Here is a 26022-nt window from a genome sequence, read left to right as displayed (position 1 = left end):
CTCCCAAGAACAGAGCCGGGAGGATGCCTCCAGCTTACGCCCAAGGCCACTGCTACAAGTTACAGGGCTGCGTGCTTCTGTGGGGAGCTGGGACTCCTCACCTCCAGATCGGCAAGCCGCATCTGTGAGCCATTTTCCAGCAGACAGCAATCTGGAAACCCCCAGCGGTCCTCCTCGGGAGGACTCTGCCCAGCTGTGTGCGGGCAGCGGGAGCAGAGAGCAGAGTCTCGTTTATTCCTAGGTTTTAGTGAAACGCAGGACATCACCGTTCTTGCCCCTCCCGCAGCCCCCTCAGGTCCTCTGCCTGTCTTTTGTGGAAGCACTTAGTCAGTAAGCTTAATCAGAGAAGTGAGAAAGGCAGAAACAAAGAAAAACAGTCAAAGGAGACTAAATAATAACAATGTAGTCATTAAGCAAAGTCAAGGACTTTAGTTCTTTCTCAAGGGTTACAGATCATATTCTGAGCCATGTCCCATGAGCTGTCTTATCAATACTGAAACACCAGGGGGAGAAGTTAACTACGCGATGACCGGACTGCACCCAGGGCAGTTCCGAGAACTGGCCTCCGAGAAATGGGAACAAATGGACCTTGGAACTGACAGCTGTGCTCAGTCGCTTCAGTCGTGTCTGAGTCCCTGCGACCCCGGACTGTAGCCCGCCAGACGCCCCTGTCCATGGGATTCTTCAGGCACGAATACTGGAGTGAGTTGCTATTTCCTCCTCCAGGGGATCTTCCTGACCCAGGGATCGAACCGGGATCTCCTGCATGGGAGGCAGATTCTTTTGAGCCGCCTGGGAAGGCTGGAACTGAAGATTAACTGTACATCAAACAGACAAGGTCTGACGCTGGCCAGGCACCCGATGACCGATCTGAAGATGACTGTCAGAGCTGACTGTGCTGTTTCTGCATGTAGCCCCCTCCTTCTGTCTGTAAAAGCTCTGACCCTCTGGTTGCCAGTGGGGGGAGAGTCAACCCTCAGACAGATGTCCACCACCCTCCCCTCCACCAGCTGCCAGCATCTGAAATAAAGCAAACTTTTCTTCCCATGAACCCGGCCTGCTGATTGGCTTTTGAGCGACAAGCAGCCGGACCTCACCACACTCTTCTGGTAATACTAGTGCTACCTTTAGTGCTAAAGGACACAGCCAAAGCTGGCCCCAGAGCCCAGGTGTTTTCAGCTCTGGCCCTTTAGTACTAAAGGACACAGCCAAAGCTGGCCCCAGAGCCCAGGTGTTTTCAGCTCCGGCAACCCCATGGTCACTCTGAACCCTGGCTCTCTGCTGCCTTAAAGCTCCCCTTTAAAGCCTTTTAGATCATTTTAAGCATACACATTTCATGTTCCCCAGCTAGACAGTAAATTCTCTGAGGGCAAGGAGTTTGCCTTTTAGAGCTGGGGTTTGGAATCAGGGCTCCATGACATCTGGTGGGAAAGTTACAGAATCCGTTCAGTTCAGTTCAGTTACTCAGTCGTGTCCGACTCTTTGCGACCCCATGGACTGCAGCACGCCAGGCCTCCCTGTCCATCACCAACTCCTGGAGTTTACTCAAGCTCATGTTCATAAAGTTGGTGATGCCATCCAACCATCTCATCCTCTGTCATCCCCTTCTCCTGCCCTCAATCTTTCCCAGCATCAGGGTCTTTTCCAATGAGTCAGTTCTTCACATCCGGTGGTCAGAGTATTGGAGTTTCAGCTTCAGCATCAGTCCTTCCAGTGAATGTTCAGGACTGATCTCCTTTAGGATGGACTGGTTGGCTCTCGTCCACGTTACAGAATGGACCTGTCCAAGCCCTAGTTCAGGACTGACTCCTTCAGGATGACTGGTTGGCTCTCGTCCACGTTACAGAATGGACTGTCCAAGCCCTAGTTCAGGACTGATCTCCTTTAGGATGGACTGGTTGGCTCTCGTCCACGTTACAGAATGGACTGTCCAAGCCCTAGTTCAGGACTGATCTCCTTCGGGATGACTGGTTGGCTCTCGTCCACGTTACAGGATGGACTGTCCAAGCCCCAGCAGCACCGGTCCCAGCTGCAGACCCTGGAGAGCTCTAAGAAATCCAGAGGCAAATTCACAGGTTTCTTCTCTATGAGAAAACCCTGCCTGCTTCTGCCAGCTGCTTCTGGAGAAGGCAATGGCACCCCACTCCAATACTTTTGCCTGGCAAATCCCATGGATGGAGGAGCCTGGTGGGCTGCAGTCCATGGGGTCGAGAAGAGTCGGACACAACTAAGCGACTTCACTTTCACTTTTCACTTTCATGCGTTGGAGAAGGAAATGGCAACCCACTTCAGTGTTCTTGCCTAGAGAATCCCAGGGACGGGGGAGCCTGGTGGGCTGCCGACTATGGGGTCGCACAGAGTCGGACATGACTGAAGCGACTTAGCAGTAGCAGCAGCAGCTTCCACCAGCTTCCTTCTCAGCCCAGCAACTCTGACAGCCAGCTACCTGTCCAAGGATTCTGGTAGAGTCAGGTCTCACTGGGAGCTGCTGGTGAGTTCAGGGCAGCTGCAGAGGGAACTGGAAACAAGAAGGGAGAAAAAAAAAAAAAGACCAGCAAGGTAAGGGAAAGAGAGTGGCCACTGACCACCTCCCCCGGATCAATCCCCTTCTAGCTCTCTCCCCGAGAGGGCTTATCTCTTGTAGGGAGAGGTCTCTGCCTGAAGCTCGGGGCCTGTGAGTCACACCCGAGAAGGAGAACTTCTTCTCTCTCCACCAGGATGAGTTCAGACAGGCTCGGAGTACAGGGGAAGGGCCATGAGTCACCAAGGAGGAAGAAAGAGCCAGGGAGAGCAGCTGAAACATACGCACTACCATCTGTAAAATAAACAGCCGGTGGGAATGTGCTGTATGAGGCAGGGAACTCAACCCAGTGCTCTGCAGCTACCTGGAGGTATGGGGTGCAGACGGAGGTGGGGAGCAGGTTCAAGAGGGAGGGGACATGTTATTCCTATGGCTGATTCATGTCAATGTATGGCAGAGACCAACACAGCATTGTAAGGCAATGACCCTCTGATTAAAAATAAATAAATTTTTCATAAAAAGAAAGAGCCAGGGAATGGGAGAGGGTGGGGCAGGCTCCCTGCAGTCTCAGGGTCCGCAGCCTCTTTTCCTGTCCCTGGTCCTCGGGTATCCAAGGCCTTTCCGAGGCAGGTGAGGGTCTCACAACCTTCACAGTATCAACACTTGGGGCCGGATGATTCTTTGGTGGGGGGCGGGGGAGCTTTCCCGTGTGCTGTAGAACATTTCACAGTATCCCTGGCCTCTGCCTTAAGATGTTGGTAGCATCCCCACCTCACCAGGTGTGACAACAAAAGACGTCTCCTTGCTGTTGCTGTTCAGTTGCTACACTGTGTCCGACGCTCTTGCAACCCCACGGACTGTAGCCTGCCAGGCTCATCTGTGCGTGGAGTTCTCTGGGCAAGAATCCTGGAGCGGGTTGTCATTTTCTTCTCCAGGAGATCTTCCTGATGCAGGGATCGACCCTGCTTCTCCTGCATTGGCAAGCAGATTCTTTACCATCTGAGCCACCAGGGAAGCTAAAAGATGTCCCCAGTTGTTTCAAAATGTCCCCCGGGGGACGAAGGAAGGCACCTGGTTGGGACCACTAGGCTTAGAGGACTTCCCTCCTCACCTTCCTTTCCTTCTACAGAAAGCAGGGCTGGGTCTCAGTCCTCCCTATCCCCTCCCTCGTAGCTGCTTCTTCCGAGCAATTCCTGAAGGTTATCTCCTTATCACATTTAAGGGCTTACGGCTGCTTCCTTCAGATTCATAGATGAGAAGGAGGAAGTGGTGATCACGGAGAAACATCAAATTCTCAGAGGGCAGGGAGGAGAGGAAGAACCAAGAAGCGACTCAGGAGTTCAGATCCTATCGTAACCAAAGGTCCTGACAGACTGAGGCAGCATCGTCCAACAGAAACACCACGCAAGCCACAAACACAGGTCACACATGTTATTTACCTTTCCTGGTGGTACGTCACATTTAAAAAAAAATTAAACAGGCAAAATTAATTTCAAAAATATATTTTACTTAACCCAATATGTCAATAGTCACTTCAACATGTAATCAATGTTTTAAAATTAGTAATAAGCTATGTTCTATTCTTTTTTCCCACAGGAAGTCTTCTACATCCATCTGAAGTGTATCTTTCTCTTATATTTCAGTTTGGACCAGCCGTCTTTCAAGGGCTCAACAGCCACGTTGGCTAGCGACTTCCATACTAGCCATGGCAGGACCAGGTTTTCTTTCAGAGGTTGAGGTTGCCCCCTGCCCCTCTCCCGGAACCAGAGAGCTTCCAGAGGCCACGATCTTAGCAACACAGTGAGGAAATCCAGTCTCCAAGTAGATATTCGTAATTTAGAGAACAAGATGCCCATTTCAAGGGGCCCCCGTCCCATCCAACACAGCGTCCGCTCCTGGGCACATAAACAAAGCAGGCTGCGGGTTGTCCATTGGGTCCTTTTCCAAGAGGTGGACCTCAAACGTTCCACGCCACACCCCTCGAAAGGAAGAAAGTTCTAAATCCTCAGGGCGTACATTACACTAACCCCACCCTGCACACGGACTTTCCCCCAGCCGTCAGCGAATTCCACCTGGCCTACACACACCCTGCTTCTCCGCAGAAGCTTGCTGTGCTCATTGCTCGCCCAACTCGAGACTGAAGACCCAAGAGGCCCTCAGACCTGGCCCTGTGTGTCATCGTCGGTTCACCAGCCCTTCAGCCACATCTGCTTGCTGCTAGACAGAGGTCGCGCTCAGTGGAGCGGAGAGCCTCAGTTCAGTTGATGAAGTCCCAAGCCTGAGGGACACATTCCTGGTTAAGGTACCAGACATAGGAGAGGGGCCCTTGTTGGAAACTTATAACCACTTCCCAGGCGGCACTAGTGGTAAAGAACACGCCTGCCAGTGCAGCAGACATAAGAGACTTGGGTTTGATCCCTGGGTCCAGAAGACCCCCTGGAGGAGGGCATGGCAACCCAGTTCAGTATTCTTGGCTGGAGAATCCCATGGACAGAGGAGCCTGGTGGGCTACAGTCCATAAGGTTGCAAAGAGTCAGACACCACCGAAGCAAATGAGCACGCTCAGTGAGTGGGACTCTCCCTCGCTTGTACCTGTTCTGCCAGGATACACCTCCTGAAATCTACTCATCACTGTTCACAGGTCCTGCAGGGCCTTGGATGGAAAAAGACGGGAAAACGGCTGAGGCCAAGACCAGCTAAGGGGGATCGCAGCTTCCAGTTCAAGATGGCGGAGTAGAAGGACACACGTTCATCTCCTCCTGCCAGAGCAGTTGCTGACAGTCATCAACAGGAGGACGCTGGAACCCACAGAAACAAAACAACAAAAAAAGACCAGCTCAGGAAAAGAAATTCCAAAAGTTCCCAAACATTTTTTCACTGGATATGTTCCAGATAATCATTCAGCAGATCTAAAGGTGTTTATTTTTTTCTTCTTTCTAATCTTTGAACCCCTAGTACATGATCTCTGACATATAGTAAGATCTCCATTAATACATGGATGAAGGGACTTTGCTGGTGGTCCAGTGGTTAAGAATCTGCCTTCCAACGCAGGGAGCAAAGGTTCGATCACTGATGATCATTGTCCAGGAACTGAGATCCCACATGTCGTCAGGGAACTCAGCCCTCACACTGCAACTAAAGAGGAGCCCTTGTGCTTCAGCGAAGACCCAGCACAGCCAAAAAAAAAAGGTATAAAAGTGTTGTACGAGGAGGCAAATTCAGCCCACATGCTGGGAGAGGAGGGAGGTCTCTGAGAGGTCTCCATGTCAGAAGCTAAGGAAGGAATGATCCATCACCTACAGTCCTCTAGAGTCCTGACCCTTCACACAGAGGCTTGGGTGGACAGCTGGATTTATGACTCCCGAAGTCAGTCACTGCATCCTGCCTGCGCCAAGTCTGTGGCCCAGACAACCCCACAACGTGTCTGATCATTCAAGCCCAGTCCCAACCCTGCTGCTGCTGCTAAGTCGCTTCAGTTGTGTCTGACTCTGTGCGACCCCATAGACGGCAACCCACCAGGCTCCCCCGTCCCTGGGATTCTCCAGGCAAGAACACTGGAGTGGGTTGCCATTTCCTTCTCCAATGCAGGAAAGTGGAAAGTGAAAGTGAAGTTGCTCAGTTGTGTCCAACTCTTAGCGACCCCATGGACTGCAGCCTACCAGGCTCCTCCGTCCATGGGATTTTCCAGGCAAGAGTACTGGAGTGGGGTGCCATTGCCTTCTCCGAGCCCCAACCCTACAGACCCTAATCCAGTCCCCTTCCACTGGGGCCATGGTTCAAGTTCCACTCCCTTCCCCATGTTTAGGAGTTCTCTTCAGTTCTGGCTCTCAGGGATTTCCTTTCCTGAGATTTGAGTTCAATCATATCTTTCAAATTATTTTATTAGGGCTTTTTTCCCCCTGCATTTCTGTGTTTGAGATAGAAAGGGGTTCCAGTCTCCTCTGTTAAAGTAACCACAATAAACCCAAAATGGACTCATGCTAAGCCCCATATCAACAAAGCAAAACTTAACTAAATTTCTCTGCTCCCCCAGAAAAGGAAGCCCCGGTCCACCCAACACTGCTTGCCTACTCAGCACAAGTCACCTGATCAGCATCCAAGACTTCACTTTTCTCTGTGTAAGGAAACAACCCTGCTTTACCCAATCAGCAAGTGCCCAGTTTCGTTTTGTTTTCTAACTTTTTTAACCATATAGCACAGGAATTTTTATTCAATATGTTGTAATTAACTATGTTCAGTTGCTCAGTCATGGCCAACTCTTTGCAACCCCAATAGGCAGACTGTAGCCTGCCAGTCTCCTCTGTCCAAGGGGTTCTCTAGGCAAGAATACTGGGGTGGGTTGCCATTTCCTTCTCCTGGAATAACTATAATGAAATGCAATCTGCAAAAAATCAAACAAAAACCAAATGCCCAGTTTAACTTCCTTGTTCCTACTCACATTGGCCTGTAAAAATCTCTCGCATTGCATAGCTCTTCAGAGCTCTTCCCAGTCTGCTAGACTAGATGCTGTCACTGAATAAAAGTCTATCGGATCACTAAATTATCTGTGGAAAGTTTTCTTCTAATACAGCTAAGTCTCCCATACTGACTTCAAGTGCTGTAGTTTTGTTGTTGTTGTTTTTCAGTCGCTAAGTCCTGTCTGACTCTTTGTGGCCCCATGGACTGCAGCACGCCAGGCTCCTCTGTCCTCCACTATCTCCCAGAGTTTGCTCAGACTCATGTCCATTGAGTCGATGATGCTATCCAACCATCTCATCCTCTGTCGCCCCCTTCTCCTTTTGCCTTCGATCTTTCCCAGCATCAGGGTCTTTTCTAATGAGTCAGCACTTCACATCAGGTGGCCAAAGTACGGGAGCTTCAGCTTCAGCATCAGCCCTTTCAGTGAATATTCAGGGTTGTGTTAGGCTTATGCAAATCTGACCGTCCAAAGTCCCTGCTGAAAACCCTTCACTGATGCCCCACTTCCTTCAGAGTAGAGTCCAAAGAAGACATAGCATGACTCGAAAGGCCCTGCGTGACATGACCTAGTTGATTTCCTGGGTCGCCTCTCAAGCAACCCCATCTTCATGCCCTTCACGCTAACATCCCTGCAATATCTGCTGTGCCCCCCAAATCAGCCACGGTCTCTTACACCTCCTCCCTTCACATATACTATGTATCCGCCTGGAAGATTCTTCCCACTCACCCAGACGTCCTTTCCCACAGTAAGCAATCCCTCATATCAACTCTGCGAGTTTGAGTCAAACCTCCACTTCCACATTTCTGCTCTCTTAGTCCACCCCAACTTGTCTCACTGTATGTTATAATTATCTATCCTCATGGGTTTTTTATTTTCTCAGGAAACACTTGCCCCACCCACCAGGTTAAGCTTCCAGCAATCACTGTGTTCTATTAATATAAAACTCTGCCCAGAGACAAATTTTCCAGGAGGGTGACACACCAAGGCTTCAGAGCTCCTTACCTGCCAGGACTCTCCCAAGGCCCTGGGAAGGCCGTAGCTATGTGCTCACATCATCAGATGTCTTTTTGTAAAGTTTTAGAAAGAAGGTATTTTTAGCCGCAATTGGCTAAAACCACTGCCTCTTTCCACCTTGATTTCCCCCGCATCCCTGTACCTTTCTGCAGCTGTAGAGTGTCTGCTGAATGTGAGACCCAGCTAAGGGGTGGTTGAGATGGGAATACACTCTGCTTGGGTTTATTGCATATATTCTTATGATTTCTAAATAGCCTGGCATTTAGTTCAGTTATTGGTAGTCATTCCAGGACTTCCCAGGTGGCCGTAGTGGTGAAGAACCCACCTGCCAATGCGGGAGACATAAGAGACACTGGTTTGATCCCTGGGTGGGGAAGATCCCATGAAGGACGGCATGGCAACAGACTCCAGTATTCTCACCTGGAGAATCCCATGGACAGAGAAGTCTGGCAGCTACAGTCCATAGGGTCGCAAAGAGTTGGACACAACTGAAGTGACTTGGCACACATTGGTATTCATCCCAGTGGAGAACAGCTTTCAGGACATCACCCATTCTGCCAGCTCTCCCAGCATTAGGCATGACGGTGCGGAGTCAGAACTCAGATGACTGCACTCCTGTGGCCACAGCACTCACATGCACATGGGCCTGAAATGCACAGAGAATATACTCACAGATCAGATCAGATCAGATCAGCCGCTCAGTCATGTCTGACTCTTTGCAACCCCATGAATCGCAGCACACCAGGCCTCCCTGTCCATCACCAACTCCCGGAGTTCACCCAGACTCACGTCCATCAAGTCAGTGATGCCATCCAACCATCTCATCCTCTGTCGTCCCCTTCTCCTCCTGCCCCCAATCCCTCCCAACATCAGAGTCTTTTCCAATGAGTCAGCTCTTCGCATGAGGTGGCCAAAGTACTGGAGTTTCAGCTTTAGCATCATTCCTTCCAAAGAAATCCCAGGGCTCATCTCCTTCAGAATGGACTGGTTGGATCTCCTTGCAGTCCAACGGACTCTCAAGAGTCTTCTCCAACACCACAGTTCAAAAGCATCCATTCTTCGGCACTCAGCCTTCTTCACAGTCCAACTCTCACATCCATACATGACCACAGGAAAAACCATAGCCTTGACTACACAAACCTTTGTTGGCAAAGTAATGTCTCTGCTTTTGAATATGCTATCTAGGTTGGTCATAACTTTCCTTCCAAGGAGTAAGTATCTTTTAATTTCATGGCTACAGTCACCATCTGCAGTGATTTTGGAGCCCAGAAAAATAAAGTCTGACACCGTTTCCACTGTTTCCCCATCTATTTCCCATGAAGTGATGGGACCGGATGCCATAATCTTCATTTTCTGAATGTTGAGCTTTAAGCCAACTTTTCACTCTCCTCTTTCACTTTCATCAAGAGGCTTTTTAGTTCCTCTTCACTTTCTGCCATAAGGGTGGTGTCATCTGCCTATCTGAGGTTATTGATATTTCTCCCTGCAATCTTGATTCCAATGTGTGCTTCATTCAGCTTGGCATTTCACATGATGTACTCTGCATATAAGTTAAATAAACTGGGTGACAAAATACAGCTTTGACGTACTCCTTTCCCAATTTGGAGCCAGTCCATTGTTCTATGTCTGGTTCTAACTCTTTTCCCTTTACTTCATTTTCCTTTTACTTCATTGCTTTTATTCATTTAAAATTATTTTTATCTAGCTATATAGTATGAATTGAAGCAGTATTTGAGTCAATACCTAATAAGTTTTATTAGTCTATTAAAAGAAGACGCCAACTGAGAAACTAACTTTTTCTCCCATGGGAAGGTTATATATTTACTAATGACTAGTGTTTGCTGGTTCCAAACAGGAAAAGGAGTTTGTCAAGGCTGTATATTGTCACCCTGTTTATTTAACTTATATGCAGAGTACATCATGAGAAACGCTGGACTGGAAGAAACACAAGCTGGAATCAAGACTGCCGGGAGAAATATCAATAACCTCAAATATGCAGATGACACCACCCTTATGGCAGAAAGTGAAGAGGAACTCGAAAGCCTCTTGATGAAAGTGAAAGTGGAGAGTGAAAAGTTGGCTTAAAGCTCAACATTCAGAAAACGAAGATTATGGCATCCGGTCCCATCACTTCATGGGAAATAGATGGGGAAACAGTGGAAACGGTGTCAGACTTTATTTTTCTGGGCTCCAAAATCACTACAGATGGTGACTGCAGCCATGAAATTAAAAGACACTTACTCCTTGGAAGGAAAGTTATGACCAACCTAGATAGCATATTCAAAAGCAGAGACATTACTTTGCCAACAAAGGTTTGTGTAGTCAAGGCTATGGTTTTTCCAGTGGTCATGTATGGATGTGAGAGTTGGACTGTGAAGAAGGCTGAGCACCGAAGAATGGATGCTTTTGAACTGTGGTATTGGAGAAGACTCTTGAGAGTCCGTTGGACTGCAAGGAGATCCAACCAGTCCATTCTGAAGGAGATGAGCCCTGGGATTTCTTTGGAAGGAATGATGCTAAAGCTGAAACTCCAGTACTTTGGCCACCTCATGCGAAGAGCTGACTCATTGGAAAAGACTCTGATGTTGGGAGGGATTGGGGGCAGGAGGAGAAGGGGACGACAGAGGATGAGATGGTTGGATGGCATCACTGACTTGATGGACGTGAGTCTGGGTGAACTCCGGGAGTTGGTGATGGACAGGGAGGTCTGGCGTGCTGTGATTCATGGGGTCGCAAAGAGTCGGACATGACTGAGCGACTGAACTGAACTGATGCAATATTGCTCTTTACAGCATTGGACCTTGCTTCTATCACCAGTCACATCCACAGCTGGGTATTGTTTTTGCTTTGGCTCCATCCCTTCATTCTTTCTGGAGTTATTTCTCCACTGATCTCCAGTAGCATATTGGGCACCTACTGACCTCGGGAGTTCCTCTTTCAGTATCCTATCATTTTGCCTTTTCATACTGTTCATGGGGTTCTCAATCAAGAATACTGAAGTGGTTTGCCATTCCCTTCTCCAGTGGACCACATTCTGTCAGATCTCTCCACCATGACCCGCCTGTCTTGGGTTGCCCCACGGGCATGGTTTAGTTTCATTGAGTTAGACAAGGCCGTGGTCCTAGTGTGATTAGATTGACTAGTTTCCTGTGAATATGGTTTCAGTGTGTGTGCCCTCTGATGCCCTCTTGCAACATCTACCTTCTTACTTGGGTTTCTCTTCCCTTGGGCTAGAGATACCTGTGGGGTATCTCTTCACGGCTGCTCCAGCAAAGGGCAGCCGCTGTTCCTTACCTTGGACCAAGAGTATCTCCTCACCGTTTGCTGCCATGCAAATAGGTTCATCAGGAAAGACTCAGAGGGAAAAAAAAAAAAGATTTGACACCAAGATGTTTGGCTCAGATGGAAAAGAATCCGCCTACAATGCAGGAGACCCGGGTTTGATCCTTGGGTTGGGAAGGTCCCCTGGAGAAGGAAATGGCAACCCACTCCAGTATTCTTGCCTGGAGAATCCCATGGACGGAGGAGCCTGGCGGGCTACAGTCCATGGGATCACAAAGAGTCAGACACGACTGTGTGACTGCATAACCACGCCCCATCCTCACCTTTCCTCTAAAAAGGCTGGGCGGAAAGCTTTCAGTAATCTTCGGATTCTTAAGGCATGAGCCATCCACCTCTTTATATGGCCCTGTAATAAACGTTTCCCTGTTTCAAAAAAAAAAAAAGTAGGGAACTTTGGACCCAGACATGCATAAAAGAGAATTGCTGTGTGACAGTGAAGGCCGAAACGGGTAGAACCCGGGGGAGAAGTGTGGCCAGCCCACCAGCACTGGGGAAGCAAAAGCTCCTCTCACAGCCCCCAGAAGGGAACAACATGCCAACACCCAGGGCTCGGGCTCCTCTGACTTCTCCAAAACCATGAGACATACGCTTTTGCTGTTTCGGTCACCCGGTTTCTGGTACCCCTTACAGCAGCCCTGAAGCTAACGCAATGACCACGTCTCAGAAGTCACACGTCATCACTGCTTCTGCTTTCTGTTTATCGGGAGTGAGTCACCCTAGGTCCAGCCCAGGCTCCAGGGGAGGGGGACTAAGCCTAACCTCTTGAAAGGAGGACTCTCAGGATTTGTGTACCTGCTTCAGAACCACCACCAGTTCCATGGAATAGGTCTGGAATCTAATAATAAATTCTCCTCTTTAGTTTAAGATGGCTCAGATTGGATTCTCTAGGCCTGCACTTAAATGTATATTTTTATTAATTTTTTTTGGAATATACTTGATTTACAACGTTGTTTCTGCTGTATGGCAATTCTGTATATGCGTGCATATGAATACATACACGTGTGTGCATGCTAAGTCACTTCAGTTGTGTCCAGCTGCTTTCGACCCCATGGACTGTAGCCCACCAGGCTCCTCTGGATTCTCCAGGAAAGAATATTGGAGTGGGCTGCCATGCCCTCCTCCAGGGTATATATATATATATATATATATATATATATATATATCCACTCTTTTTAAAATTATTTTCCCATATAGGTCATCACAGAGTACGGGGTAGAGTTCTCTGTGCTGTACAGCAGGACCTTATTAGCTATCTATTTTATATATAGCAGTGTGTACATGCACTTAAATGTCTTTATTAAGTTCTTTATCTGTCACTCCTTTCTAATAAGTTCTTAAGGTTAAATTTTGTAACTCTGACTCCCAGAAATATAATCTAGGGCTGAGAATATTTGTTCTAAAAATCAATTAATTGTGCTGAAATAACAATGTACCTCACTTGTGTAACACTTAAGACTTCACATGGCACTTTCCCTGAAACCTGTGAGAGAGCAAGCGACAGGAAGACTGTGAAGCTTCTAAAAGAATGAAAAGTTATGATTTCACTACTAAATACATATTCAGTAGACAACTAATTGATACCTGGCTTTTTACCCTTACCTGAGTACATCATGAGAAATGCTGGACTGGAAGAAACACAAGCTGGAATCAGGACTGCTGGGAGAAATATCAATAACCTCAGATATGATATGCAGATGACACCACCCTTACGGCAGAAAGTGAAGAGGAACTAAAAAGCCTCTTGATGAAAGTGAAAGTGGAGAGTGAAAAAGCTGGCTTAAAGCTCAACATTCAGAAAATGAAGATCATGGCATCCAGTCCCATCACTTCATGGGAAATAGATGGGGAAACAGTGGAAAAAGCGTCAGACTTTATTTTTCTGGGCTCCAAAATCACTGCAGATGGTGACTGCAGCCGTGAAATTAAAAGATGCTTACTCCTTGGAAGGAAAGTTAAGACCAACCAAATAGCATATTCAAAGGCAGAGACATTACTTTGCCAACAAAGGTTCGTCTAGTCAAGGCTATGGTTTTTCCAGTGGTCATGTATGGATGTGAGAGTTGGACTGTGAAGAAGGCTGAGCGCCAAAGAATGGATGCTTTTGAACTGTGGTATTGGAGAAGACTCTTGAGAGTCCGTTGGACTGCAAGGAGATCCAACCAGTCCATTCTGAAGGAGATGAGCCCTGGGATTTCTTTGGAAGGAATGATGCTAAAGCTGAAACTCCAGTACTTTGGCCACCTCATGCGAAGAGTTGACTCATTGGAAAAGACTCTGATGCTGGGAGGGCTTGGGGGCAAGAGGAGAAGGGGACGACAGAGGATGAGATGGCTGGATGGCATCACTGACTCGATGGACGGAGTCTGGGTGAACTCCGGGAGTTGGTGATGGACAGGGAGGCCTGGCGTGCTGCGATTCATGGGGTCGCAAAGAGTCGGACATGACTGAGTGACTGATCTGATCTGATCTGAAGTATATAAAACTTTTTATGTAACTTCATACATTCATGTATTCCCCATATGTTTATGGTCTACTCTGTATCTGAAGCTCGACTAAGTCTTGGAGGTAATGTGATAAGGAAGAAACTCCCTGTCCTCACGGAATATATAGTCTTGCATTCAAATCCTTGTCACGCTGTGTCCCAACCACCCCTGACTGGCTCTGCCTGCAACCATCCACCTCTTCAGCTTGGGCCTCACTGAGCATCCCCATTTTCTGGGTTCTGGGTGGAATATTGAGGCCAAGAGCCCCTGTCTTCGAGAAGTGGCTGCTCTAGAGGGGGCCAGATGGTCAGAGAAACACACTTGTCTGAAGTTTAATTTTAATGTTCTGTGAATACTTTTTCCCCTTGAACGCTGCAGGGGATCTGGGCCAAAGACTGTGAGTGGGTGAAAAGGAATAGAGAAATGAAACACTAAAAATGACAAACAAGGGAAGCAATGATACATTCTCACTTCAGAAATAACCAAGAAGAGATTGCAGGGCGGGGTTGATGTAGGTGTATGCAAATGATATGTAAATATGACATCCACACCAGCTCAAATTGTTACAGTCCTTTTATTTTGCATAGTTGAGTGTTGGTCCCTGGAAATGTTCTCCTGGGACTTATGGTGCAAAATTATTGACTGTTAACCTCACCCTCAGTAGCTATTTAATCAGGTGATTAAGTTGAAACACTTCTTCCCCATCTGGCCCTTAGCATCTCTTTTTGCACGACCGAGTTAGATGTGTAATCTTCGAGGTTTCTTCTGTGTTTATATATGGTCTCCAAACAGAGAGTCATCATTTTCTTTGCCCTCAGTATTTCCAAAGAAACTACCCCAGGATCTTAACATTTCTTGAAAGATCACATCGTGGTGAATAGGCAGAAGATAAAGAGAGGATAGGAAAAGAGAGCCGTGGGAGGGGCCAGCCACAAAAGGAAGCATAAGAGAAGATACAAGCATAGAGATGACCCTGATAAAAAGGTCGTAGAAAATTTCCCCACAGCTTCCTAGGATCCACAGAAATGTGGAGCCATGGGTCATCTGTTCCCTCCCAGCAGGAGCATTGGCCAGGATGCTAGGTACATGGTGGGCTTCCCAGGTGGTTTATGCCAGTGGAGGAGACGCGGGAGACACGGGTTCAATCCCTGGGTCAGGAAGATCCCCTGAAGAAGAGGATGAAAACCCACTCCAGTGTCCTTGCCCAGTGAATCTCATGGACAGAGGAGCCTGGCGGGCTGCAGTCCATGCAGTCACAAGAGTTGGACACGACTGAGCAACTTCACTTTTACAGCATATCCTGCGTCAGTGTTTGGAACAAAATATATAAAACACAGAACATGCAGACACTTTGCTCCCTGCCCTTCAAGGTGCCTAGAGTTTGGCTGAAGAGGCAATACTGCCACATGTTTAGTGATTTTCAAAATGAGCTTAAGGTAGTTTATAAACCAAGGGCTAAGTGCATGTCCATGGTGAAAATGCTGTAGGATTTCAGAAGAAAGGAATATGGCTTTCAGTTCAGGTGATCTAGAGGAGGGGGATTTTTCAGCTTATTTTTTATATAAATGTTAAAGATTACTTTCCATTTGTAGGTATTATAAAATATTGGCTATATTCCCCATGGAGGGAGAGAATCTTAAATTGGACATTTAAATATAGGAAAGATACATCTTAATTGGAGAAGAAAGAAAGCTATCCTAAGCTTAAGGAACAAGAACAAGACAGGAAGCAGAGCAGAACGTCACATGCAACAGCTGAATGGATGGAGACCCGAGCATCCACGCTGAGAACCATGGGAGACGGAGCTGAAAGGTCAGCCAGAGGAACAGGCAGCTACAACCATGTTTCGGAAAAACATCATCCTCAGCGTCGTCAGTCCTTGAGGTTGTAATCAAGCCACATTAACACCGGCGGCTATTTGTGACTGGGGGAGAGAGTGTTTTGTAGTCATCAGCTCTCAAAGGCTCACTGCATCTACTTCCCACACGCAGCTCCATCCTGGAATGAAGCACGTCAGCTTCAGTGAGCTTTATTTGCAGGAAGGTTAGCGATCCGCTGGCTAGAAGAGAAGCGGTGAGGGGTGAGAGGTGGTGTGAGTGAGAAAGGGAGCTGGAGGTAGGAGGCTGGGGTTACAGACTGTGAAAAAGGGGGAGGGGAGGAGGGGTGCCTGAGAGGTGATCTTTAGGAAGCAGAGATAGGTTCAGACAAAACTCCTTGCCATGTGCTGTATGCAGCTCGGGGTCATTTCAGCACCCTGGGACTGGACAGCGCTCCCTCCAGGCCACTCAGAAGCTGGATGCAGTATCTGGTTCCAGTTCTGCCTCACATTCGCCTTTCTCTCCTTCATTCCAATCATAATGTACCAGTCACAGCCGTTCACCAATCTTCGGCCGGCTACTCTCATGATTTCTGACACCACCTTGGAGATACCAGCTCTTACTATCCCAAGGAAAATCTAGTCCGCTACGACGGAATCAGATGGGTTACCCTTTTTGTCTTTGTTTCCATTCAAACCAAACCATATTTGGAAATTAGTGAATCTAAATTGCCATCTCTAATCAATTAAGTTCTCACTAACTGAGGCACACTTTGTGCCAGGCACCAAACCAGTCTTCACACTTCATGTGCTGTATTTCAATTGGTTCTTTGACATTTCTTGCAAGCAAGACTCTTCAACCCTCCTTTACAAATGAGGAACCTGGAAGTCAAAGACACAAGGTAATTTTTCCAAGGCTACACAATTAATACATATCAGAGCCTGGATTTAAGCCTGGTTTAAGTTATTTCCAAGGCCACATTAGTGTGGACCACAGAATTTTAGGTGAAACAAAGATAACAAATTTATCTTCATAGTGATATTTTTAATTTGCACATGTTATATTTGCACATTAGGAGTGCAATGTGGTGGTCCAGTGGTTAAGACTCTGTGCTTACACAGAGGAAGCCATGGATCCCCTGGTCGGGGAACTAAGATCCACAAGCTGCATGGCATGGCCAATAAAAAAAGAAATGTTTTGCCTATGTTAATTTGATGAGTTCCTAGAGTCCTTTGTACAGTTCCTAACAGGTACCCATTCCTGCTTCCTTCAGATATCAACAAGGACTTATCTAAGACAAAGAAACCACATGCAGTTTTTTGTAAATGATAGATATTTAACTGACAGATATCAAATGAATTAAAAAATAAATTCCTACACACATGTAGGAATTTATAAAATTGGATAAATCCACATTTATAAAAATGGATTTGAATATGGAAAGAGAGAAAATACTCAAAGTGGGATAAGAGAAAGCTTTCATTTTTCCTCCATAGAGAAAACAGTTCAAATATAGACACAAAATCCGTCCAGGTCACAGATGAATCCACGGATGCAGAACCACAGGTACAGAAAGCTGACTGTAAAGTTACACTCGAATTTTCAGCTGTGCAGACAGCAGGCACTCCAAACCCCTGTGTTGCTCAAAAGTAAACCGTTCACTCATTTAATAATTCCATTTAATTCAGTAGATTGTGTTTCTAAGCCCCTCCTAAGAACTAAGCCCTCTTCCCTTCAATCTTTTCCCCTAAATTTGCCATCCTCTGACATGAGCTTACTCTTCTTTGTATATTTACTTCCTGGGAGACAGTTGGTCATTCCTCTCCTCTGCTTTACACTCTGTAGGTCTATAAAAGGGCTTCCCAGGTGGCGCTCGGGGTGAAGAGCACGCCTGCCAATGCGGGAGATGTAAGAGACGTAGGTTTAGTCCCCGGGAGGAAGACAGGGCAACCCACTCCAGTCGTCTTGGTGAGAGAAGTCCATCGACAGAGGAGGCTGGTGGGCTGCAGTCCATGCCTCCGAGCACAAGGTCTGTAAGAAAACATCTGCTTGATTGATTTCATTTCAAAACAGAGAAGGAAGACAATGAGTTTATCCACATTTGGCAAACATTGTCTCATGTCAATCTTCAGCATCACCCTCTTGGGTAAGTACTTTATCCCTGTTTTGCAAAGGCAACTGACTCAAGGTTATACAACTTGTAAAAGTGATGAATCTAGGTTGTCTTAACCTATTTAATAATTGCAGAAGTCATGCTCTTTCTATCTCATTCTCTCCACACTTGCATGTAAATTGGCTCCTTTGGGCTCAGGCAGTCTGGACAATCCACACCACCCACAGGCGTGCCTCCATTGCTCCATGTGCACTTGTGTAATTTACAGGCAACACGTGGTTATCAGCATCTGTGGGGAGAGAGCAATTATACCGACTTTCCAAACATATCATGTTTGTCTCAGGAACCCACAAGGTAATTTGTTTTTATAGCAGATTTTCCCTCAATCATGTTTTCCTCAAGCTAACACTAAGATAAATTTGAACTTTCTAAGTGCCCAGCAACGGCAGGATAAAAGCGGCTGAGCTGAGGAAGGCAAATCCCTGGTGCGGCTTGGGAAGCGGTGCCCGTGGGGAGAGCTGGCCGCACCACCGTGCCCGCAGGCAGAGTGTCAGCCTGCCAGGGCTGCCGTGAAAAGCACCACAGAGTCAGGCACTGAAACAACAGGAATGTACTCCCTCACGGTTTTGGAGGCTGGATGCCAAACCCAGGTGCCGGCCGTCAGTTTCTGGGGAAGCCTCTCTCTTCCTGGCCTGTAGACAGTCAACTTCCTGCCACATCTTCCCATGGCCTCTGCTGTGTCTGCAGACACACAGGGAGAGAAAGACAGGCTTGCTGCCTCTTCCTCTTTCTGCAAAAAAACTATTCCTGGGAATTGCCTGGAGGCCCAGTGGTTAGGACTCTGCACTTCCACTGCAGCGGGGAACAGGTTCGATCTCCGGTCAGGGAACTAAGATCCAGCATATTGCACAGAGTGGCCAAAAAATAACAAATAAATAAGAAACATCATTCCAATCAGATTAGGGTGCTATCCTTATGAATTCTTTTAACCTGGATCCTTGACTATCTCCCTAATGACACTATCTCCTTATAGAAGATTGAGGCTTTGGTATATGATTTGGGGGGGACCCTGAACAACAGAGACCCTGAACCTGGAAATTAACACAAGTCAACAGAAGATGAAGAAGATAATGAACGAAATGAGGGTGAAGCAGAGGAAGAAACAAGCAGTAGCTGTACTTTACTGAGTGTCTGCTGTGCCCGAGGCAGGGCTTTCGTAAGTAACGCTGTTTATTCTCAGGACAAGCATGGAAGTGAGGTTCCATTACCCTTGCATTCATTTTTTATTATTATTATAGTAAATTACACATAACAGTGAAACAGGAGAGTGAAAAAGTTGGTTTGAAACAACATTCAGAAAACAAAGATCATGACATCTGGCTGCATCACTTCATGGCAAGTAGATGGGGAAACAGTGGAAACAGTGACAGATTTCATTTTGGGGGCCCCAAAATCACTGCAGTTGGTGACTACAGCCATGAAATTAAAAGATACTTGCTCCTTGGAAGAAAAGGTATGACCAGCCTAAACAGCATATTAAAAAGCAGAGACATTACTTTGCCAACAAAGGTCCATCTAGGAAAGGGGCTTAGCCTGGTCTGACCCGCCCTAGACTCACTCTCCGTGGGGCTCAGCGTCACCGACTCGTCCTGCAGGGTTGGAGCCCAGGGAAGGTCCTCAGTGTCCAGCCAAGGTCCCCTGGGCCCTTCAGTAGAATAGCTGGGAAAACTGGCCTCCAGATTCCAGAAAGCCCCCACAGGGGCAAGACAACAATCCCTTCACCCAGAATTCAGAGTCCAGGGAGGAGGCTGGACGGCTCCCACCTCTCCTTCTGAGTCTCCCTGCAGCCAAGGTGGAACCACCAGCACCAGCTCCTCAAGGAGACCCTAACTTCCTCTGCCTCAAGACCAGACCAAGTGACCAGATTCTGCAGGGCATCATCCCTTCTGCCCTGAGACTGACCCTCCCGCAGTCCCAGGAGAGGATGTGGGCCCGGTGTGTTTCAGGGCCTCCCTGAGCTCTGAGCCGCCACAGCACCTGGGGTCATGAGGGGCAGAGCCAGCTGATGAACTGGCAGGAGCGGAGGCGGCCTCGGCTTCAGTCCTGAGGGCCGCTCCCTGTTCCCCTGAGCCGGGTGCCTGCCATCAGCTCTGAGTCCAGGAACAGCTCTAGAGAGAAGCCCAAAGACACAGGCTGGAGTGGACGTGAGTCCTGGAACACCCGCGTGCCTGGTGGGGAGGATCCTGAGTTCCCACTGGAGCTGTGCCAGGTGGAAGCACTGCCCGCTGAGGTGGGTGATTGTCCATCGGAAGCCCTACTGAGTTCCCCCACCAGAGCTGGTTCAGAGAGCTGAGGTCGCCTGTTCTCTCCTCCTTCCTCTCCCCCAAATCTGGATGCACCCCACCCCCTACTCTGCCAGGCTGTAAGCATTTCCTGAGACCCCACTGCATTCAGGGATCCCCAGAAAGCTCGCCCAGTGTCCCATGTTCAGAATGTAACTTGGGGCTAGGTGAAAGTTATCGCGCATCGAGTGTCTACCCTGCTTCCAGACATGTGCTGAGTCACTGACACACGCTGTCTTGCTCCCTCGCAGGAACTGAGGAGACTGAGGCTCCCCAACGCCAGGTCCCCCGACTCTCCTCACATGCTTTTGGCCACGTGAATGCTTGCCGAAGCGGTGAGCTCCCTCCCCAGGCTGTCACCTGTTACCATCTCCTCCATCGAGCTCCACCTCCCTCAGTTTTCAGGGTCCAGCCCCGTCCCCCTCCTCAACTTTCTGAAGCCCTCACGGCCTCTCCAATGCTTCCTCCTGCTGAGTGGGCACCCCCCAACTTCACTCCAGGGTCACAGGGTCAGTTTCTCTCTCAGCAATATTTGAAGATCCTAAATGACCAAGGCCTGGCTTTATGCTATTTTGAACAGTTGTTTAAATACTTTTGAACAAAGGGAATGGTTCAAATAGCTTTTGGTATCAGTCATTGTTCAAATATTTGCTGTTCACTTGATACAAAACTCAGAACAGCCTCTGCTTTCAGAAGTTAGTGTGATAGGGGAAAAAAAGCAACCTAGCAGGGGGGGAAGAAAACCATGGAAACATTGACCAAGCCCTGTTCAACAATACTTCATGCATCTGTGTGAGTCAGACTCACCCGCAGATTACAGCTGCACACAGCAAGGGAGTTCAGCTGGGGGAGGGGAGGGCAGCTAGCAGGGCTGTGGGAGGACTCTGCAGGCTTCGTGGAGAACATCTGGAGGCCCTTCACTAACTGGGAGCTCGGGCTGCATCTCTGAGGCTGTCAGTCAAGGTGATCATCCTTGAGAATTATTGATAGAGGTGCCTCGGAAGGAATCAAGCGTTCATCTGGGACTTGGGACAGGAGTAGCTAATTAGTAGGGAGCATAGTCTGTCTGGACTGGGGAAGATGGTAAGACGTGGGGAGCTGGGGAAGAGCACTGGAAACCTCCTTTACTGGGAAGCAGGATGAAGTTCAGCCCAAGCACAGGGCTGGATGTGATGGTTTGTGGCGGGTGGGGTGGGCCAGGAATCAGGCTGTCCTCCTAGGAGAGAAAAAGGAAAATGCTACTTTTCTTTGTGGATCAGAGGCTCATGGACGTTTGGATCTGGACAAAAGTAAACCCCCAAAGTAAGAAAGTTAGAAAGGGAGGAGTGCATATGACAAATACGTGGGGCATCAGGTGGAGAAACAGGATCCCAGGCAGGAAGCCGACTTCGCAGGTTAGACTTCAAGGCTCAGCCACGCAATAGGATTCTGCCACACTGCCAGGACCCTGACTTCCAGCGATGCATAGCATAACCTTTGCAATAAACAGAAGGTTGCTCTGTGAAGGGCATAGGGTGTTCCAGTGAATTCCTCACATCCCAGAATCAGGAGACCAGCTGGGGGAGGAAAGAGAGGCCGCAGGGCAAGAGACAAGATTCCTGGAACTGATAGCCCTTCCCGTCTTCAGACCGGGGTGGTGTCCCTCTGGGGATGAGGGAAGACTTTCCGAAGAGCTCACGGGCCAAAAGGAACAAGTCTCCAGAACCGCAATTCACGCTCTTGTGAAAACAGCGTCCCTGAACGCGCACCTGCAGTCAAGCGCTGTGCTGCTTCCTCACGTTCATTTCCACAGTTGCCTTATCCCACTTCTAAGAGGAGATATCCCGCCTACCAGTAGAAGGCATTCCACCAGCACACAGAACAGCCAGGATACCGCAGGCAGAAAAATAAAGTCATAAACAGCTGCTGAAAACGTAAATGACTTTCATGACTTTATTTAAACAAACTGATTTTATAAAATGCATGAATATAAGCCTAGAAAAATATTTAACTCAGGTGGGAATCTTTCCGCAAAATGGAGAGAGCGTCTTTCAAAAGCAGCAGCTGACTGCTGCTCTGCGACCCCCTAGAAGCTTGGGATGGGGCGGGGGGAGGGGCAAGCTCAGGACGGAGGCAGCGCGTGGGAACCTGTGCCTGACTCGTGTTGTACGGAAGAAACAACCACGTGGCAGAGCAAGGATCCTCCAGTTACAAATGAATTTTAAAAAGCAAACACATCACTGTGTGATTCTCGGCACTGAGAAGGAGCTCAGGGGATTAAATGACATCACCATAACAAGACGCCTTCTGTCCCATTTATTCATTTATGTTAACGAGGTTTCACAGAAGCTGCCGCTTCACGTGTAGCGTGTCTACCAGGGATTACCGCCGTGAGTGGACAAGGTACTTACATAGATCCTTGTGAGCTGGTCAGACGCTCCTGAAGTTGCCTCCTGCAGTCAGCTATGGAGACTCCTTTTCCTGGACACATCTGGGTGGGTTCTTTGTGTGCTGTGGGGGCTGCGCTGGCGCCAAGATCTGTACCCAGGCAAGAAGTTCCGGGAAGGAGCCCTGAGTCGCAGTCAGGTTGTCAGCACCAGGCCTGACTTCAGGTATCTTTCATGCACAACCTTGATTTTGCTATCGAGGGATCAGAGAACTAGAGAGAGTCGAGCCAGCAGGCAACAGAGCCAGACCCAGGAAGCAGGTCTCCTTGGTCCTGTCCACGGCTCCTCCTTCCTCCCCCGTCCCGTCACAGGAGGCGGGACGAAGATGAGGCTGTGGCATGTTCTTCTGTCAACTTCAATGCTTTTCCCTCCATGTCCTCGATACAGGCCACCAGGCTTGGATGAAGAGGTTGGTGAGGTGCCCCTGGGCTTGGTTTGCAGAACTTTAGCCCAAACTCTCAACGAAGAAGGATTTGAGGAACAGAAGAGAGAAGAAAGTGTGGGGAAGAAAGAGAGGACCCTGGGCCTCTCCAGTCCTCCTAGGGAGAAACGTCCTGGAGGACCGTCCAGGAAGCCCCAGCACACCATGTACAGTCTGACTGGTCTCTGAGGTGACATTTAACTCAGTAGATTCTCAGAGGACGAAACGGTTATGGTATAGATGGGGGGTGCCCGGAGGATGCTTAAGAACCACATAGGATGAATAGTCATACGTGCCGTCACACGGGTGAGCCCTGCAAAGATGAAGTGAAAGCAGGCAGGCCCCAAAGACCACAGATTGTGTGAACCCTATGACATGGAACATCTAGAGTAGGCGAATTCATAGAGCCAGAAAGTGGATTAATCGTTGCCAAGGGCTGGGGGAAGAGGAAAACAGGAGGTGACTGGTAATAGTTAACAGAGTTTTCTTTCTTTGGTGATGAAAGTGCTCTGCAATTAAACATTAGGGGTGGTTATGAAATGTTATAAATAGACAAACAACCACTGGTTTGTACGCCTTTAAACAGTGAACTTTACGATATGTGAATGACATCGTGATTTTAAACGTCGGAATGAGGACTTCACTGGGGGTCCAGAGGTTAAGAATCCGCCTGCCCATGCAGGCAGGGGACACAGGTTCAGCCCCTGCTTCAGGAAGATTCCACATGCCACAGGGCACCTAAGCCCACGCACCACAACCACGAAGCCCAGTGCCTAGGGCCCAGCTCTGCAAGAAGCAAAGCCACTGCCCTAAGAAGCCCACACCCCGCAAGGAGAGAGGAGGCCCCAACTCATCACAGCCAGCAAAACCCGAGCACCGCGACGACCCAGCGCAGCCAAATAAACACCAAATAACTTTTTTAAAAAGAATAGAATGAAATCATCGTCAAATAGACTCATGAGCATTATTTGTGGATATACGCACAACAGAGGGGGGGAGTGACCTCATGTTTATTGATAACCTACCGTGTCCCACACATTCAAAGGTTTTAGATTTTATTTTCATTTCCACCAAAAAGCCACCTGAGAAGTAGACATCTTTTCCCTACTTTAAAGATGAGAAAAACAAGGCTCACGAATACAGCTTATCCAAAGAGACAGTACGAGTCAGCGGCACAGTCAAAACTAAGACAGGTCTATCTGGCCGCAGCGCCCGTGTCCTATCCACTGTGATGTGATATTTTCCATTATTTCTTTTTCTTAATATTTGTTCATTTGTCTGGCTGTGCCAGGTCTTCGGTGAGGAGTATCTGATCTTCAGTTGCAGCAGCACACACTTAGGGGCAGCCTGTGGGATCTAGTTCCCAGACCAGGATCCCAAACCGGAACCCCTGCCTTGGAAACATGAAGCCTTAGCCACTGGACCACCAGGGAAGCCCCCCATTTCTTCTTCTAAACGAAGACACTCACTTGACGTTCCCCCTCAACACACCTTGCACGTGCACGGATGGGCACGCTCAGTAGTACTGTCTGAACGGTGCTCAGTTGCCATCTCTGCAGGTGACGCCTGGAGAACCAGCCCTGCCGCTGGCAACTACACCCCCGTCACCCGGCTCATCTTGCTGGGATTCTCCAATGACCCAGACCTCCAGAAGCTTCTCTCTGGAGGCTTGCTGCTCATCTATGTCATGACCGTGGTGGGCAACCTGGGGATGGTGGCGCTCAGCCTCATGGACTCCCGCCTCTGCAGTCCCGTGGATTCTTTCTCAGCGTCCTCTCTTTCCTTGATATCTGCTACTCCTCTGTGGTCACACCCAGGCTGCTGGTCGACTTTCTGGCCTCTGACAGGTCCATCCCCTTCAAGGGCTGCGTGGTCCAGATGACCTTCTTTGTGATGCACGCCGCAACTGAGAGCTTCCTGCTGGCTTCCATGGCCTGCGACCGCTGCACGGCCACCTGCCGACCTCTCCACTACGGCTCCGTCATGACCAGGGCACATGTCTCCAGCTGGTGGCTGCTTCCTCACTTTCAGTGGTGCTAATTCTGCTATCGAGACTAGGAATGTCTTTGCCCTGCCTTTCTGTGGGCCCAACCAGGTACTGCACTACTTCTGTGACATCCAACCCCTTCTCCACCAGGCCTGTGCCAACACAGCCATGGCAGGAGTGGTCCTCTATATCTTCTCTGCCCTGGCTACCTATCTACCTGCTGCCCTCGTCCTCACCTCCTACAGCCTGGTCTTGGTGGCCATTGGGAGGATGCGCTTGGCAGCTGGGAAGGAGAAGGCCCTCTCCACGTGTGCCTCCCACTTCCTGGCCATTGCCACCTTCCACAGCACCGTGATTTCACCTACGTCCAGCCTCATGGATCCACCGATGACACCAGTGGCCAGGTCGTGTCTGTCTGCTGCACCATCATAACCCCCGTGCTCACCCCCGTCATCTAGAGCCTCCGCAACAAGGAGGTGAAGGAGGCCCTGCAGAGGAAGCTCCAGGTCAATATCTTTCCCTGCTGAGCCCTGCAAGGCTGTTGGAATGAAGAAGGCATCAGTCAGTTCAGTCATCAGTCAGTTCAGTCGCTCGGTCATGTTCAACTATTTGCAACCTCATGGACTGCAGCACGCCAGGCCTCCCTGTCCATCACCAACTCCCGGAGCTTGCTTAAACTCATGCCCATTGAGTTGGTGATGCTATCCAACTATCTCATCCTGCGTCCCCTTCTCCTCCCGCCTTCAGTCTTTCCCAGCATCAGGGTCTTTTCTAATGAGTCAGTTCTTCGCCTCATGTGGCCAAAGGATTGGAGTTTCAGCTTCAGCATCAGTCCTTCCAATGAATATTCAAGACTGATTTCCTTTAGGATGGACTCATTGGATCTCCTTGCAGTCCAAGGGACTCTCAAGAGTCTTCCCCAACACCACAGTTCAAAAGCATCAATAATTTGGTGCTTAGCTTTCTTTATAGTCCAACTCTCACATATATCCATGACCACTGGAAAAACCATAGCTTTGACTACATGGACCTTTGTTGACAAAGTAATGTCTCTGCTTTTTAATAAGCTGTCTAGGTTGGTCATAGCTTTTCTTCCA

General features: G+C 48.6%; 1 pseudogene; it reads left to right on the top strand.

The window, feature by feature from the left end:
* Positions 1–525: 525 nt before the first annotated feature.
* On the top strand, positions 526–25565 carry LOC133261122 (olfactory receptor 5J3-like; annotated as a pseudogene).
* Positions 25566–26022: the final 457 nt, after the last annotated feature.

The sequence above is a fragment of the Bos javanicus genome, chromosome 15 (assembly GCF_032452875.1).
Source record: "Bos javanicus breed banteng chromosome 15, ARS-OSU_banteng_1.0, whole genome shotgun sequence".
NCBI lineage: Eukaryota > Metazoa > Chordata > Mammalia > Artiodactyla > Bovidae > Bos > Bos javanicus.
This window is presented reverse-complemented; position numbering and strand designations above follow the sequence as displayed.